The sequence below is a fragment of the Pseudophryne corroboree genome, chromosome 1 (genome assembly GCF_028390025.1).
Source record: "Pseudophryne corroboree isolate aPseCor3 chromosome 1, aPseCor3.hap2, whole genome shotgun sequence".
NCBI classification, from domain to species: domain Eukaryota; kingdom Metazoa; phylum Chordata; class Amphibia; order Anura; family Myobatrachidae; genus Pseudophryne; species Pseudophryne corroboree.
In genome coordinates, this window is record NC_086444.1 from 312,355,472 (window position 1) to 312,373,524 (window position 18,053).

Below are 18,053 nucleotides of genomic sequence, written 5' to 3' on the forward strand. Positions count from 1 at the left end.
GGTAAATACTGGCTGCTTTATTTTTACACTGCAAATTAGATTGCAGATTGAACACACCCCACCCAAATCTAACTCTCTCTGCACATGTTAAATCTGCCTCCCCTGCAGTGCACATGGGCCCTCATTCCGAGTCGTTCGCTCGGTAATTTTCATCGCATCGCAGTGAAATTCCGCTTAGTACGCATGTGCAATAATCGCACTGCGACTGCGCCAAGTAATTTTACAATGAAGATAGTATTTTTACTCACGGCTTTTTCATCGCTCCGGCGATCGTAGTGTGATTGACAGGAAATGGGTGTTACTGGGCGGAAACACGGCGTTTTAGGGGCGTGTGGATAAAAACGCTACCGTTTCCGGAAAAAACGCAGGAGTGGCCGGAGAAACGGGGGAGTGTCTGGGCGAACGCTGGGTGTGTTTATGACGTCAAACCAGGAACGACAAGCACTGAACTGATCGCAGATACCGAGTAAGTCTGAAGCTACTCTGAAACTGCTAAGTAGTTTGTAATCGCAATATTGCGAATACATCGGTCGCAATTTTAAGAAGCTAAGATACACTCCCAGTAGGCGTAGGCTTAGCGTGAGCAACTCTGCTAAATTCGCCTTGCGAGCGATCAACTCGGAATGAGGGCCATGGTTTTGCCCAACTGCTAACAAAATTCCTGCTGCGATCAACTTGGAATTACCCCCAATATGAAGATACTTCTCTGACAATTACACGCAACTTTATATAGTTAGAATTCTCATGCTTCCCATACAGGAGCAAATAACTCCATCGGTAAAGTGTCTTCTGTCAGTGTAACAGGTCATGGGTTCTAATCCTGGGTATGACTGTTAAGAATTGTGTGATTTAAAATAAAAGACAATTAAATGTATAAATACAGTATATATATTTTTTTCAGAACACCACACACACACACACACACACACACACACACACACACACTTACTTATCTTAATATAGGAAATAGGGGGGCACCAATATTTATCTTGCCTCCGGGCAACTGGGACGAACTTACGCCACTGCACACACCGCATCCACAGTGACATACAGGATGGTATTAAAGCATATCATGTGAACCGGCAGCCATCACTAGGCAGCACAAGATAAGCACTGCATGCAAGTGCTTCTCTCAGCCTCAATTTCCCATAACTCAACTTCGGGGTCTATTCATGAAGTAATGAAAAGAACGGAGAAGTGAGCGGCTATGTATAATTTAATAGAAAGCATTTGATAAATGTTACTTAAAAGCTGATTGGTTGTCACGGGCAACTTCTCCAGTGGCTCGCTTCTCCACCCTTTTCACTGCTTCATGAATAAACTACTTTATCACTACAGAGAGTCAATGCTATAGGATTTCATAGATTTGGCCGTATGTGGACATGTAAAAAGTAAGCCTACAGATTCTAACTCTTATATTGATAGAACTAGCATACGTCATAAGAAATGGCTTGATTTATACCACATGGCCAATTTAATACCCCTTTCACACAGAACATGAAATTACCGGGTGAACAAGTTCTACCCGGTAATTTGCTGATAAACACAGGTCCTTTTTTTGTGTGATAGGGTCAGCCTGGGTTGAAATTCCCAGGACTTCAACCCAGGAATTTACCAGGGTTAGAGACCTGGGAATTTCTACCAGGGTTGACCCTTTCACACAGACGAAATACCTGTGTTGAGCAGCAAATTACCGGGTAGAAATTCTTGACCCGGTGATTTGCTTCTCTGTGTGAAAGGGGGATCGAGCACATACTGTATATATACCATAAGAAAATATCCCATTTTCAAAATTGTAATTCATACCCCTTTCAGACAGAAAATGAAATTACTGGGTGAAGCGGCTCCACCCGGTAATTTCATGAAACACACGGATTCTCTTTCTGTGTGAAAGGGTCAACCCGTGTTGTAATTCCCGGGACTTCGACCCTGGAATTTACCAGGGTCGAAGACACGCGAGTTATGACACGGGTTGACCCTTTCACACAGACAAAATAGCCGTATTGATCTGTAAATTATCGGGTCGAAATTCTCAACACGGTAATTTGCATGTCTGTGTGAAAGAAGGGGTCAGGCAGGGGCCGACAAAACTACCCGGCACTGAAATGCTGTGTGCGGGGGAGGCTTGCTTGGACTTGTAGTTCTGCTGCAAAAAACAATATTCTTTTATTTGACACAAGGCTATCAGACCCCCATCCGCAGCCCTTGGATGGGGGGACAGCCTCGGGCTTCACCCCTGGCCCTTGGGTGGCTGGAGGGGGGGACCCCTTGATTTAAGGGGTCCCCACTCCTCCAGGGTACCCCGGCCAGGGGTGACTAGTTGGGGATTTAATGCCACGGCCACAGGGACCGATATAAAAGTGTCCCCCGGCTGTGGCATTATCTCTGCAGCTAGTGGGGCCCGGTGCTGGTGTTGAAAATATGGGGGACCCCTACGTCTTTTGTCCCCCGTATTTTTTGCACCAGGACCGGACGCAGAGCCCGGTGCTGGTTCTAAAAATACTGGGGGATCCCCTGTCATTCCCCCCCCCCCCCCCCCCCCCGTATTTTTACAACCAGGACCGGCTCAAAGAGCCCGAGGCTGGTTATGCTTAGGAGGGGGGACCCCACGCAATTTTTTTCAGGTTTTTTTTAACCATTTTTGTGCCGTCCAAAAAGTCGAATCCAGGACGCACGCTATCCGTCAATTGGTCCGTTTTTCGACAGCGGTACTGTCGAATCCGTTTTTTACTGAATATGTCGCATTCGGGTCCCGGCGGGAGGGTAAGTGACTGTCGAATTGTGTCTAATTTAAAAACGGTCGAATTCCAGACGGAATTCGACCGCAATTGCATATACTCCTATGGATCCATTTACTACCATGGGGTATAGATGGATCCACTAGGAGCCATGGGCACTTTAAGAATTTGATAGTTTGGGCTGGCTCCTCCCTCTATGCCCCTCCTACCAGACTCAGTTTAGAAAATGTGCCCGGAGGAGCCGGTCATGCTTATGGAAGCTCCTGAAGAGTTTTCTGGCAGGACTGGATGGCACCAGCCTGTCTGCTTCGTGGGACTTAGGGGGGGAATGGCCCAACCTCTTGAAGGGTTAATGGTCCCATTCCACGCTGACAGGACACTAGCTCCTGAGGGAACTATTCGCAAGCCCCACCAAGGCGAGCGTACATTCCCGCAGCACGGCGCCACCCCTAACAGAGCCAGAAGAAAGAAGAGTGGTGAGTACTAAGCCGGCATCCCGGTTAGCGGGTCGCCAGCCATTATGGTGGCATGAGGGTGTGGAGACGCACGGCTTATAACCGGGGTGGATTGCGTCTCCAGACTCAGTATACCACTGTGTCACAGTACACTGTACACAGTACCCACACTGGCATTCAAAGCCTTAAAACGGATCTGTCTCCATTTTAAGCACAAAATCACCTCAGCCAGTATAAAAAAAGCGGGAAGACTGCACGCCATTGAAGGGGCGGGACTTCACTATGAGCGGATCCAGCAGCTCACCAGCGCCATTTTCCCTCTGCAGTGAACACAGACGCTGACTGACTGACAGGGACTGGTGTGACTCTAGATTACCTCAGCGGTACCAGGGGGTCATAGCAGGTGGGGGGGGGGGGGGGGGCGATAATTAGTGTACTAAGTACCCAATCTGGGTACTTAGTCTGCGACTCGGCTAAGCTTGGCATTAGCGATAAGGGCGCGGTGTGCTGGCTCCAACCTAATCTGTGTCTCCCTGGTAGGGCTCTTTGTGCGTTAACTGTACTTTTAACCTTTCCTGTGTGTGTGTGTGCTGTCACATTTTCAATATGTCAGGCAAAGAGTGTGTTTCATGTACAGCGGAGTGTTCCTCTTCCCCAGGGAGCTCATTCCTATGTACTCAGTGTAGTGCACCTTCTCAGACTAAATGGGGCTGAACCAGCATGGTTGGATTCCATTAAAGGAATGATTTCTAATATCTCTAATAAATTGTCCTGCAATGAGAAAGAGACGCAATACTTAAGACAGTCTGTGGATGAGATTATAAAGACTCAGTCCCCAAACAAGCGTCTCAGTCCCCTGCCATTTGTCCACAAAAACGAACTCTGGCCCATACCCTGCAGTCAGACTCTGACGCTGAGTGGTCAGACATGGAGGAGGGGGAGGTGGATTCAGAAGGGGGGGACGCTGCTCTGTCACAGGGAATAGAGGCTCTCATAGAAGCTATCAGAGATGTTCTGCAAATTGCTGATAAGGTGGCAGAGGAGTGTGAGGAATCTTATTTTAATGTTAAAAATAAGTCCTCAGTCACTTTTCCTGTGTCAAAGGAATTGAATACCCTGTTTGAAGAACCATGTGTTAATCCTGATAAGAAATTTAAAATCCCAAAAATGTTCCTCTCATCTTTTCCTTTTCCTCCTGAGGATAGGAAAAAATGGGAAAATCCACCAATAGTGGATGCATCAGTGTCCAGGTTGTCACGAAAAATTGTATTACCTGTCCCTGGTGCAGCATCCATGAAAGACACGGCTGATCGTAAAATTGAGATTACACTCAAATCCTTGTACACAGCTGCTGGGGTGGCCTAGCAACCCACTATAGCATGTGCATGGATTACTAAAGCCATTGATAAATGGTCAGGTAACCTAATTGAGGGGCTGGATTCCTTATCTAGGGGGAGATTGTTTTACTCCTGCAACATATACAGGACTCTGCAAACTTTATGGTGGAAGCCATAAAAGAAGTAGGTTTGCTTAATGCACGCACCACTGCTATGGCAGTGTCAGCACGGAAGGGCTTATGGTTACACCAGTGGACTGCGGGCGCAGACTCCAGGAAAGGCGTGGAAGGCTTACCCTTCACAGGAGAGTCCTTATTTGGAGATGAACTAGACAAATGGATCTCCAAAACTACTGCGGGTAAGTCTACATATCTTCCTTCTGCAGCTCCCCCAACCAGGAAGGCCTACTCAGGACCTACTCTACAGTCCTTTCAGACTGCCAAGTTTAAGGACAAAGCCAAGAGGATCTTCTACAGCCACCAGAGGCGCTAGAGGTAAACCACGCAAACCAGCAACTGCCGGTTCTCAGGAACAGAGCTCCAGCTCTGCTTCCTCAAAACCTTCAGCATGACGGTGGACCGAGATGCCTGGAAGACTGGCAGGTGGGAGCCCGACTAAAAAATTTCAGTCTCATCTGGACAACATCATGCCAGGATCCCTGGGTCATAGATCTTATTTCCCAGGGCTACAGACTGGAGTTTCAGGAGCTCCCACCCCACGGATTCTTCAAATCAGGCTTACCAGTTTCACAAGAGGCAAGTATAACCTTACAGGATGCCATTCAAAAATTGGTACAGATTTAGGTCATTGTTCCAGTTCCACCTCATCTCCAAAACAAGGCATATTATTCCAACTTGTTTGTGGTACTGAAACCGGACGGTTCGGTAAAGCTGATTTTGAATATAAAATCGTTGAACTCGTACTTACGAATGTTCAAATTCAAGATGGAGTCTCTGAGAGCGGTGATCTCAGGTCTGCAGAAGGGGGAATTCCTGGATATAAGGGATGCGCACCTTCACATTGTGATCTGGCCGGCTCACCAGGCTTACCTATGATTTGCACTGCAGGACTGTCACTACCAGTTCCAGGCCCTGCCTTTTGGGCTCTCCACGCCACTGAGGGTGTTCACCAAGCTGATGGCAGAGATGATATTTCTCCTTCACAAGCAGGGAGTGAACATAATTCCGTAGCTGGACGATCTTCTGATAAAGGCACCATCCAGGGAGAGGTTGTTGAACAGCATTGGCCTCACAACCAAACTACTCCTGGATCATGGGTGGATTCTAAATCTTCCGAAATCTCACTTAAAGCCAACTCGGAGGCTTCCGTTTCTGGGTATGATACTGGACACACAGTCGCAGAAAGTTTTTCTTCCATTGGAAAAGGCTCTGGTGATCCAGTCGATGGTTCGGGATGCCCTGAAGCCAAACGGATATCTATGCATTCGCCTTCTGGGGAAAATGGTGGCCTTCTATGAGGCTCTTCAGTACGGAAGGTTTCATGCAAGACCCTTCCAGCTCGATCTGTTGAACAAATGGTCCGGATCACATCTTCACATGCACCAGAGGATCCGTCTGTCGCCAAAGGCCAGGATCTCCCTTCTGTGGTGGCTAGTCCGCCCTGCATGTCTGTCCGCCACCCCCACCCCACCCCCGCACAAGTACAAAAGCATCGCACAGCGGCGATGCTTTTGTACTTGTTGAGTAACTCCCGGCCAACACAGCTCCTGCGGCTGATCGAGAGTTGCTCGTCGCTGCCCCTGGTTGCAGCGGCTGCGTGTGATGTCACGCAGCCGCTGCGGTCCGCCCCCCACACGGTCCGGCCACGCCTGCGTTGGCCGGACCGGGCCTTCAAAACGGCGGGCAAACGCAGCCGTGCCGCCCCCTCCCGCCCAGGCAGAGGCAATTGCTAGGGAACGACGGCCTTCGGCCCCCTGGCATGTGCCGGCACACTGTGGTGCTGGCGCATGCGCAGTTCCGACCCGATCGCTGTGCTGCAATCAACTGCAGCGAGCGATCGGGTCAGAATGACCCCCTATGATCCAAGCCAGAAAGGGGGTAACGTCTAAACATTACCACCGTATTTGGAAGAAATACGTCTCTTGGTGTGAGAGCAGAAAATATTTTGCAGTGGAATTTTATCTGGGACGTTTCCTGCTTTTTCTGCAGTTGGGTATGGATGTGGGCCTATGTCTGGGCTCCATAAAGGTCCAGATTTCGGCCTTGTCCATTTTCTTTTAGAAACAATTGGCTTCTCTCCCTGAGGTCCAGATGTTCTTGAAAGGTGTTCTGCACATCCAACCTCCCTTTGTGACTCTCACGGCACCTTGGGATCTCAATTTGGTGCTGCAGTTCCTCCAATCGGACTGGTTTGAACCATTACAGGAGGTAGACCTAAAATATCTTATGTGGAAGACCGTCACACTGTTGGCCTTGGCTTCAGCATGACGTGTGTCAGCTTGTTACAGGAAGTCGGACTCGCTGTTTGTTCTTTACGATCCCAATAAGATTGGGTGTCCTGCTTCAAAGCAGTTAATTGCGCGCTGGATCAGGCTTACTATCCAGCATGCTTATTCCACGTCAGGATTGCCGATTCCTTAATCTGTACAGGACCACTCGACTAGGTCGGTGGGTTTTTCTTGGGCGGCTGCCCACGGTGTCTCGGCCTTACAGCTCTGCCAAGCAGCTACTTGGTCAGGTTCGAACACGTTTGCAAAGTTCTACAAGTTTGATACTTTGGCCTCTGAGGACCTTCAGTTTGGTCAATCAGTTCTGCAGGACCCTCAGCACCCTCCCACCTGGTTTGGGAGCTTTAGTACTTCCCCACGGTACTAAATGGATCCCCAGTATCCTCTAGGACATAAGAGAATATAGGATTTTAATTACCTACTGGTAAATCCTTTTCTCGTAGTCCATAGAGGATACTGGGTGCCCGCCCGGTGCTTCGTTCTTCCTGCACTGTTACTTGGTTAAGTATTGTTGTTGGGTTCAGCTGTTGCTGTTGCTGTTCCTGTTCCAAGTTTGGTTAGCATGGCTTTCCTCTTGTTTGTGTGTGTTGGTTCAGAATCTCACCACTATCCTTTTATGTCCTTCTCTCAAAGTATGTCCGTCTCCTCGGGCACAGTTTCCTAGACTGAGTCTGGTAGGAGGGGAATAGAGGGAGGAGCCAGCCCACACTATCAAATTCTTAAAGTGCCCATGGCTCCTAGTGGACCCATCTATATCCCATGGTACTAAATGGATCCCCAGTATCCTCTACGGACTACGAGAAAAGGATTTATCGGTAGGTAATTAAAATCCTATTTTTAGTTCATTAGTTTATGGTTATTTCAGTCAGTTATTTCAGGTAATTGAATTATGGTTGTTTCTGTCAGTTATTACAGTTCATTAAAGTTTTCAACCAAATCCATCCAGTGGTAGACCCAGAACAGACTCCCTGGGTCAAAGTTCTGCCCGGCGCATTCCTCCATGAGGTCCGACAAAATGGTTAAAATGAAATCACTCAGGAAGTAATTAAGCCACCTGTATTCAAATATGGCTATCCTTAAAACCTGTACTGTTAATGTGCCTTGAGGATCGAAATTGGGGACATTGGTCTAGTGGCTATTTTCTCTTTTAGGAACATATATAACCAGTTATTACCTGTGCATTTCAAAACAAATTATAACTATTCTGTCCAAAGTATAAGGGGCCTGATTCTGAGTCATATGCTGTAGCATCCGTGCTCGCATGTTTTGCTGGTATTGCTTCTGCTAAAGCCCTTCCCTGGTGTACATCCGTGCATCTGCATGTGCAAGGACTGAGATACCCACTTTGAGTGTCCAGAAATGTTGCAGTGGCATCTGTGCCGGTTCTAGACCCTGTGGAGCTCAGGGCAAAAGTATTCAGTTTTTGTCATGTCGGGGTCCGGAAGGTGTGGGCAAGTTATGTGCACAAATGTGGTATAAAGAGGCTTGTGTCCAAATCCATTTTCTTGCAGTGTTCTGTAAATGTGTGTTTATAACCTATACACACATAGATAGATAGATAGATAGATAGATAGATAGATAGATAGATAGATAGATATGGAGCATCATAGCATGGGCTTTCTCTGGGATCAATTTTGCCATGCCCCTTCCCCACGAAGCATGCTCCTTATGTCCCTATTGGAAAAAAGGGGGGCTGGGGTGTGTGAAGGGGTGCGTCAATGCTCTTTCTGGCACAAGGCACCAAAAATCTAGTTACGGCTCTGCACCACATATAGGGGCAGATGTATTAACCTGGAGAAGGCATAAGGAAGTGATAAACCAGTGATAAATGCAAGGTGATAAACGCATCAGACAATCAGCTCCTAACTGTTAATTTACATATTGGAGCTGATTGACTGGTGCGTTTATCACCTTGCATTTATCACTGGTTTATCATTTCCTTATGCCCCATAATGCCCACAGTAGTTGTGCCACTAACATATATAATGGCAATAGCCGTTGTGACCCTTACACGTATACTGTAATGCCCATAGTAGTAGTAGCACTTACACATATAATGCCCATCGTAGTTGTGCTCCTTACAAATATAATGCCCATAGTAGTTCTAACCATTACCCCTGCTCTTTGAGGCTGTAACAGGGATCAGGAGGCGGCATGACAGGAGGTGCTGGTACATGGAGCGGAAGGAGGAGCTGGGAGCAGACAGCAGGTGGCAGTACAGGAGGCGCTGGGACCGGGAGCGGGAAGGAGTTGCCGGGACCGGGAAGGAGACTTAAAATACACTACAGTTCCTGACAGCCCTTGCTGCTGAGAGTTCCCGGCAGCAAGGGCTGTTGGGAGCTATAGTTTATTTTGCGTTTGACTACTGTAGTGCATTGTTGGACACCGACGACCTTTCACAGTAAGCCATGGTGACGGGCGGCCTGAGCAACGCCCCGGATGGTAGACCTGCTTGCCCGCCACTAGAACCGGCCCTAAGTGGTGTTGTAACCGGGAACAGGTAGTAACGGACTTGCACGTTGATAAATGCTACACTATAGAAGGCAACGGGCGTAGGTGGAGGAACCATGGGGGTCATTCCGAGTTGATCGCTCGCTAGAAACTTTTTGCTGGCTTGCGATCAAATAGTCGCCGCCTATGGGGGAGTGTATGTTCGCTTTGCAAGTGTGCGAACCCGTCTGCTGCCGAGCGGGCTGAAAACATTTTGTGCCGTTTCTAAGTAGCTCTAGACTTACTCAGCCCTTACGATCATTTCAGCATGTCTGGTCCGGATTTGACGTCAGACACCCGCCCTGCAAACGCCTGGACACGCCTGCGTTTTTCCAACCACTCCCTGAAAACGGTCAGTTGACACCCATAAACGCCCTCTTCCTGTCAATCACCGTGCGTTCGGCTGTGCGAATGGATTCTTCATTAAATCCATCGCTCAGCAACGATCCGCTTTGTACTCGTATGACGCCTGCGCATTGCGGTGCATACGCATGTGCAGTTTAGCCGCGGTTGAGATGATCGCTGCGCTGCAAAAGTTGCTAGCGAGCGATCAACTCGGAATGACCCCCCCATGTCAAGCTGAGAGCTAAGTAACTTACCATCACACACTGTAGCAGGGATAATGGAGCTTTTCATCCCTAGAAAGACCAGTGTATGCTTTTTAGATGCTGAATTTTTCTTCTGCATTTGTAAATTTGATCTATTAAACTGTATTGTTTTATAGAAAAAAAGCTTGAGTATAATTGAAGTTGCGCTACCTCTATTACAGTTTCCATGGGGGAAGGGAAGGGAAGTGGGTGGTAGAAGAAAAAACAGAAGAGTACAAGATGATAAGTTTTGAGGCGTTCTTCTATTCCTCCTGAGTAATCAATACAAAATACAATAATACCAATGCTGAAAAAAGAGACGTGCAAAATGGAGAGTCCAAGTCAACACATAATATATGTAATTTATTTTCAATTCTTTAGTAGCATTCCATCACCTGTGGTGCAGGGATAGTAGGCTCAGATATCAAAGCATAAACTGCATGGATTGATAAAATAATAAAATGTAATCTTATATTCCTGTGATAAGTAAGTCAACAGGCAGAATTTTCTCTATAAAAGGTAAAATAGTAATAAAAGTGATATGTGGTGATGTCCCAGGTTCACCATTTATAAACTGGTAGGCAGAGTCTCAATAGTTCAACAGCCTTCAACTGGGCTGTTGGTATACCCATGTGCCAAAGCAGGTATTACAGTAAGTAAAAATAATAAATGTCACTTAAAGTGTTTGCAATAAAATAAGGGATACATTCAGATAGAGGCAGTGGCATATACACAATGGGTGCTGGTTGTGCAGCGCATAAGCACTCCTGGGTCCATGTAGGCCGATACTGCACACCCAGCAGAAATCACACCTCACACCCAGCAGAGATTACAAGGAAAAGGCCAAGGTGGCCATTTTCCTTGTAATTTGTGCATGCGCAGTACAGATTCCCTCTGGAACAAGGCGCAGGCACTATGTTCTCAGAGCATGCGTAGTATACTCTTGTCCAAAGCCAGACTCTACTGCACTACCAGAGAGGAGCTAGCCCGCATGGAGACCTCTCCTCTCTTAAACCTCCTCTGGTTGTTGGTAGTGAAAACCTTTAATTTTATGATGCATCTTCAGCCCTCATCATAGCACAGAGACCAGACACTTGCTTCAATGATAGGTTTGTGAGATGTCTGACACCGTTTGCTCTAAGTGTGCTGAGATCATAACTCAGTGTTGCTTCAGTAATCCTTCCAATGGAATTTTCCTGTTGAAGAGGTCCTCTGCCACGCCCTGTCTCCCTTCTTACCTGCCTGCAGCAGCAGCCTCTATCCCCAACCTAGCACACACTACTGTGTTCTGTGCTGCAGTGGGGCCAGGGAGGCTGCTGTTGATCAGCAGAAACAGTCCCCTCTGTCTGGGTAGGGGCAGAGAGGGGAGGAGCTATTAAACTGATCGCGCCTCCCTGTATTTGCCAATGGCTGTGGGCAGTGGCGTAACTACTGCCCCCGCAGTCCTCGCGGTGGCTTGGGGGCGAGGGGCTGCGGGGGCGCCACTGATTTACAGCAGACTGACATGCGGACGAGCGTCCGCATGTCAGTCTGCAGTCTCCTTCCCTCCGCCGCTTTTTGGAGGGACACGGAGGGCACACAGCGCGCCTCCCTGTGTCCCTCCTGCTGCATCATCTCCGGCGGCCGCGGGTCTAATAGGGGGAAGTGCTGTCCGTGAGCTCTAATTGGCTCACGAACCGGCACTTCCCCCTATTAGACCCGCGGCCGCCGGAGATGATGCAGCAGGAGGGACACAGGAGAGACGAGCTGTGCCCTCCGTGTCCCTCCAAAAAGCGACGGCGGGGGGGTAAATATCTGGCACTGGGGGCATATATGGCACGGGGGGAGGGAGGAATATCTGGCACTGGGGCATTTCTGGCACTGGGGGGAATATCTGGCACTGGGGGCATATCTGGCACTGGGGGGGGGGATATCTGGCACTGGGGCATATATGGCACTGGGGGGGGAATATCTGGCACTGGGGGCATATATGGCACTGGGGGGGATATCTGGCACTGGGGGCATATATGGCACGGGGGGCATATATGGCACTGGGGGGGATATCTGGCACTGGGGGCATATATGGCACGGGGGGCATATATGGCACTGGGGGGAATATCTGGCACTGGGGGCATATATGGCACTGGGGGGGGGATATCTGGCACTGGGGCATATATGGCACTGGGGGGAATATCTGGCACTGGGGGGGGATATCTGGCACTGGGGCATATATGGCACTGGGGGGAATATCTGGCACTGGGGGGAATATCTGGCACTGGGGGGGGGGGGGCTATCTGGCACTGGGGCATATATGGCACTGGGGGGGAATATCTGGCACTGGGGGCATATATGGCACTGGGGGGGGATATCTGGCACTGGGGGCATATATGGCACGGGGGGCATATATGGCACTGGGGGGAATATCTGGCACTGGGGGCATATATGGCACTGGGGGGGGATATCTGGCACTGGGGCATATATGGCACTGGGGGGAATATCTGGCACTGGGGGGGGATATCTGGCACTGGGGCATATATGGCACTGGGGGGAATATCTGGCACTGGGGGGAATATCTGGCACTGGGGGGGGGATATCTGGCACTGGGGCATATATGGCACTGGGGGGGAATATCTGGCACTGGGGGCATATATGGCACTGGGGGGGAATATCTGGCACTGGGGGCATATATGGCACTGGGGGGGATATCTGGCACTGGGGGCATATATGGCACGGGGGGAATATCTGGCACTGGGGGGGAATATCTGGCACTGGGGGCATATATGGCACGGGGGGAATATCTGGCACTGGGGGGGAATATCTGGCACTGGGGGCATATATGGCACTGGGGGCATATTTGGCACTGGGGGGGAATATATGGCACTGGGCATATGTGGCACTGGGGGGGAATATCTGGCACTGGGGGCATATGTGGCACTGGGGGGGTATATGTGTACCTGGCACATGGGGGACGACGACTATATTTGGCACTGGGGCATGTAAGTACCTGGCACCGTGGGGGAATATCTGGCACTGGGGACATATGTGGCACTGGGAGCACAGCCCTAGCAACAAGGACTACCTCCTAGCAACGAGCATGACACCCAGTGCATGAAACACCTGGCAACGAGCATGACACCCAGTGCATGAAACACCTGGCAACGAGCATGACACCCAGTGCATGAAACCCCTGGCAACGAGCATGACACCCTGAGCATGAAAACCCCTGGCACCGTGCATGGAACCAAGAGCATGAAACCCCTGGCAACGAGCATGACACCCAGTGCATGAAACCCCTGACAACGAGCAGGTAATTGAAAAGTAATTAGAAGCCTTACTGTAGGACTTAATGTGTAATGGGCATTACGGTGTGTGGCATAATGTATCACGGACATTGCGGTGTGTGTCATAATGTGTCACAGGCATTACGGTGTACGGTATACTATATCGCGGGCATTGTGATATGTGGTATAATGTCTCAGGGTCATTGCAGTGTGTGGCATAATGTATCACGGACATTGCGGTGTGTGTCATAATGTGTCAGGCATTACGGTGTGTGGTATACTATATCACGGGCATTGTGGTATGTGGTATAATGTCTCAGGGTCATTGCAGTGTGGCATAATACATAACGGGCATTGCGATGTGTGGCATAGGGTATAACGGGCAGGGCATTGCGGTATGTGTCACAGGCATTATGGTGTATGGTATACTATATCACGGGCATTGTGGTATAATGTCTCAAGGTCATTGCAGTGTGTGGCATAATGTGTCACAGGCATTGTATGTGCTATAATGTATCGGGCATTGCAGTGTGTGGCATAATGTATCACGGACATTGCGGTGTGTGTCATAATGTGTCACAGACATTGTATGTGCTATAATGTATCAGGGGCATTGCAGTGTGTAGCATAATGTATAACGGGCATTGCGATTCCTGTCATAATGTGTCACAGGCATTACGGTGTGTGGCATAATGTGTCACAGACATTACGGTGTGTGGCATAATGTGTCGGGGGCATTACAGTGTGTGCATATTGTGTCGTGCATTATTGTGTGCGGCATAATGTCTAAGGGCCATTGCAGTATGTGGCATAATGTATACTGGGCATTACTATAAGGAGGAAAAATGACAAATAATGTAAGGGGCATGAAGCGGGATTATTTTTCTTTCCTGTGGTGGCCAACGTATGGGCGTGCAGGTTGCAAAACTGGGGTATAAGGTAGTCTTTTCCTGCAATGCCACGCCCCTTTATGCGAAACCACGCCCACTCCAACAAAACCACGCCCTTTTTTGGCGCGCGCGCATATTTATCCCTTTCTTGCTCCCAATTATGGAGCATGAAGAAGGGGGGGGGGGGCGCCGAATAATTTTTTTGGCTTGGGGGAGAAAAATTTCTAGTTACGCCACTGGCTGTGGGGTCACAATGCCCTCGCTGTTCAGCATTCAGAAACGCTTTTGGCGCTGAAACAGTAGATTTATGGTAGACTTACCATGGTTAAATCTCTTTCTGCGTGGTACACTGGATTCCACAGGGAATAACATTGGGGGTGTAGAGTTGGATCTTGAGCCGAGGCACCAACAGGCTAAAGCTTTGACTGTTCCAAGGATGCACTGCACCACCTCCTCTATAGCCCCGCCTCCAGACACTGGAGCTCAGTTTCGGTAACCAGTCCAATGCAGTAGCAGGTACCAGGGGCGGATACAGAAGAAAATGATAGGGGGGGGTGGTCCCCATGGAAGGGGCAAGTACATTTGTGTGCGGCTTCCGTGCATGTGAGGTGGCGCTTCTTATACAATGCCCACAGTTGTAGCGCTCATTATGCAATGTCCACTGTACTGGTAGTGCCCCTTATATAGACCCCATAGTAGTGGTGCCCCTTATGCAGTGCCCGTATTGCCCCCAGTAGTAATGTTGCCTGTAGTAATGCCCCCAGTCATTTAGCGCCCTAGTAGTTACGCCCCCAGTGGTAATGCCCCTGCAGTTATGACCTCAGTAGTTTACCCCCCCCCCCTTTAGTTTAGCCTCCCAGTGGTAATGCCCCCAGTAGTTTGTCTGCTTGTAGTTTAGCCACCAGTAGTAATGCCCCCCTGTAGTTTGCCCCATTGTAGTTTAGCCCCTGTTGTTATGCCCCCTTGTAGTTTTGCCCCCAGTAGTAATGCCCCCATTAGTAATGCCCCTGTAGTTATCCCCCAATAGTTTGGCCTCTGTAGTTATGCCCCCAGTAGTTTGGCCCCCTGTAGTTTAGCCCCCAAGTAGTAATGCCCCCAAGTAGTAATGCCCCTGTAGTTAAGCCGCCAGTAGTAATGCCCCTGTAGTTACGCCGCCAGTAGTAATGCCCTCCTGTAGTATGCCCCCAGTAGTTAGCCCCTTTGTAGTTGGCCCCCAGTAATAATGTCCCCCAGTAGTTTGCCCCAGTAGATGCCCCCCAGTAATAATGTCCTCCAGTAGTTTGCCCCCAGTAGTAATGCCCCCTAGGAGTTTGCCTCCAATAGATGACCCCCCAGTAATAATGCCCCCAGTAGATGCCCCCCAGTAATAATGTCCCCCAGTAGTTTGCCCCCAGTAGATGCCCCCCAGTAATAATGTCCTCCAGTAGTTTGCCCCCAGTAGTAATGCCCCCTAGGTGTTTGCCCCCAATAGATGACCCCCCAGTAATAATGCCTCCCAGTAATAATGCCCCCAGTAAAAATGTCCCCCAGTAGCTGCCCCCAGTAGTAATGCCCCCAATAGATGACCCCCCAGTAGTAATGCCCCCAGTAGTTTGCCCCCAGTAGTAATGCCCCCCAAGTAGTAATGCCCCTTGTTGATGCCCCCCCAGTAGTAATGCCCCCCCATAGTTTGCCCCCAGTAAATGTCCCAGCTGCACTAAGGAAGAAAAAACCATCATACTTACCGAGCCCCGTTCCCGCTTCCAGACCGCTGCAGTCCTCCTCTTGGCATCCACTCCACAGCACGGTAGCGTCTCCTCAGCACTATGAGAGAGACGTCATGACTGACGTCTCTCCCATAGCACACGCCGCACAGTGACAGCGCCAGAAGCCGGAGCTCAGTACTGAGCTCCTGCCTCCGGCTGCCGCTGTGCAGGGAGATGGGCGCCTGCTGGTAACACAATCTCAGCAGGCGCCCGTCATCTCCCTGTGCGGAGGGGGCTCACAAATGACAGGGGGGGCACGGGCCTTAGTGCCCCCCCCCCCCCTGGATCTGCCACTGGCAGGTACAAGAGATGGCAGATGTTAGTCACATAACCACATTCTCACGACAGGAGAAGGTACCAGCAGCTAATGCCATACAAACCCAAAGAAGCTAAGTGCGTCAGGGTGGGCGCCCTGTGGAATCCAGTGTACCTCGCAGAAAGAGATTTCTACGATAAATCTCCTTTTCTGCAGCAGGATACACGGGGATTCCACAGGGAATAACATTGGGGATGTCCTAAAGCAGTTCCTCTTGGGAGGGGATGCACTGTAGCGGGCACAAGAACCCAGCGTCCAAAGGAAGCATCCTGGGAGGCGGAAGTATCAAAGGCATAGAACCTGATGAACGTGTTCACTGAGGACCACGTAGCCGCCTTGCACAACTGTTCTGCGGACGCGCCACGGCGGACTGCCCAAGAAGGTCCAACAGACCGAATAGAATGGGCTTTGATAGCAGCAGGAGCTGGGAGTCCAGCCTGCGCATAGTCTTGTACAATCACCATTCTAATCCATCTGGCTAAGGTCTGCTTATTTGCAGGCCAGCCACGTCTGTGAAAACCAAAAAGTACAAAAAGGTAATCGGACCTCTTGATGGAGGTAGTCCTCTCCACATACACATGGAGAGCTCGTACCACATCCAAAGATTTAGCTTTGGAGGACAGACCAGAAGAGGTGAAGGCCGCAACCACAATCTCCTGGTTAAGGTGAAAAGAAGACACCACCTTAGGCAAATAACCAGCGTGAGTTCGAAGAACAGCCCAGTCACAGTGAAAAATCAGAAAGGGTGAACGACAAAATAAAGCGCCTAAGTCCGACACCCTCCTAGCAGAGGCAGTAGCCAACAGAAAAACGACCTTAAGCGTAAGGCATTTAAGGTCCACAGACTCAAGAGGTTCAAATGAAGACTCTTGCAGGGCATTCAATACAACAGATATATCCCATAGAGCCACGGGAGGGATATAGGGAGGCTGAATCCGTAGAACACCCTGAGTGAAAGTGTGAACGTCAGGATGAGACGCAATCTCCTCTGAAACCACATCGACAAGGCAGATATATGAACCTTGACGGAGGCCAGATGAAGGCCCAAGTCGAGGCCTTGCTGGAGAAAAGCCAAAAGTATTGAAGTTTTGAAACTATACGCATCATAATTCTTAGCACACCAAGAGGTATATTCAATTAGGGCCGGGTCCATTCCGACATGCATTTGTCGGAATGGATCCGACAACACCTATTCAATCCCATCTCAATTCGACTTTAAAAAAAGTCGAATTGAGATGAGACCTGTGAGCAGAGGAGAGGGGAGAGACCAGCGGGGATAACCGCGGGCAGACGGAGGAGAGCAACGCTACAGCAGGATGTCTCACAGCCGCCAGACCTCATGATGCTTCAAGAACCACGCCGTCAAAGCCAGTCTGGCCAGGTCCGGGTAGACACAAGGGCCCTGAATGAGGAGGTCTGGGTGTTGAGGAAGTAGAAGAGGACGCTCGATCAAGAGACCTCGCAGGTCTGAGAACCAATGCCGTCTGGGCCACGCTGTAGAGACTAGAAGTAGTACTCCTCCTTTTTGCTTGAACTTCCGTATTACCCTGGGCTGGAATGACACTGGAGGGAACACATATGGCAGCCGAAAGTTCCATGGAATTGCTAGTGTGACCACAAACACAGCTTGAGGATCCCTTGTCCTTGATCTGAAGACCGAAACCTTCTGATTGTGTCGAGATGTCATCAGGTCTACATCTGGTAGGCCCCACTTGTCCACTAGGAGTTGAAAGACTTCGGGATGAAGACTCCACTCTTCGGCGTGCAA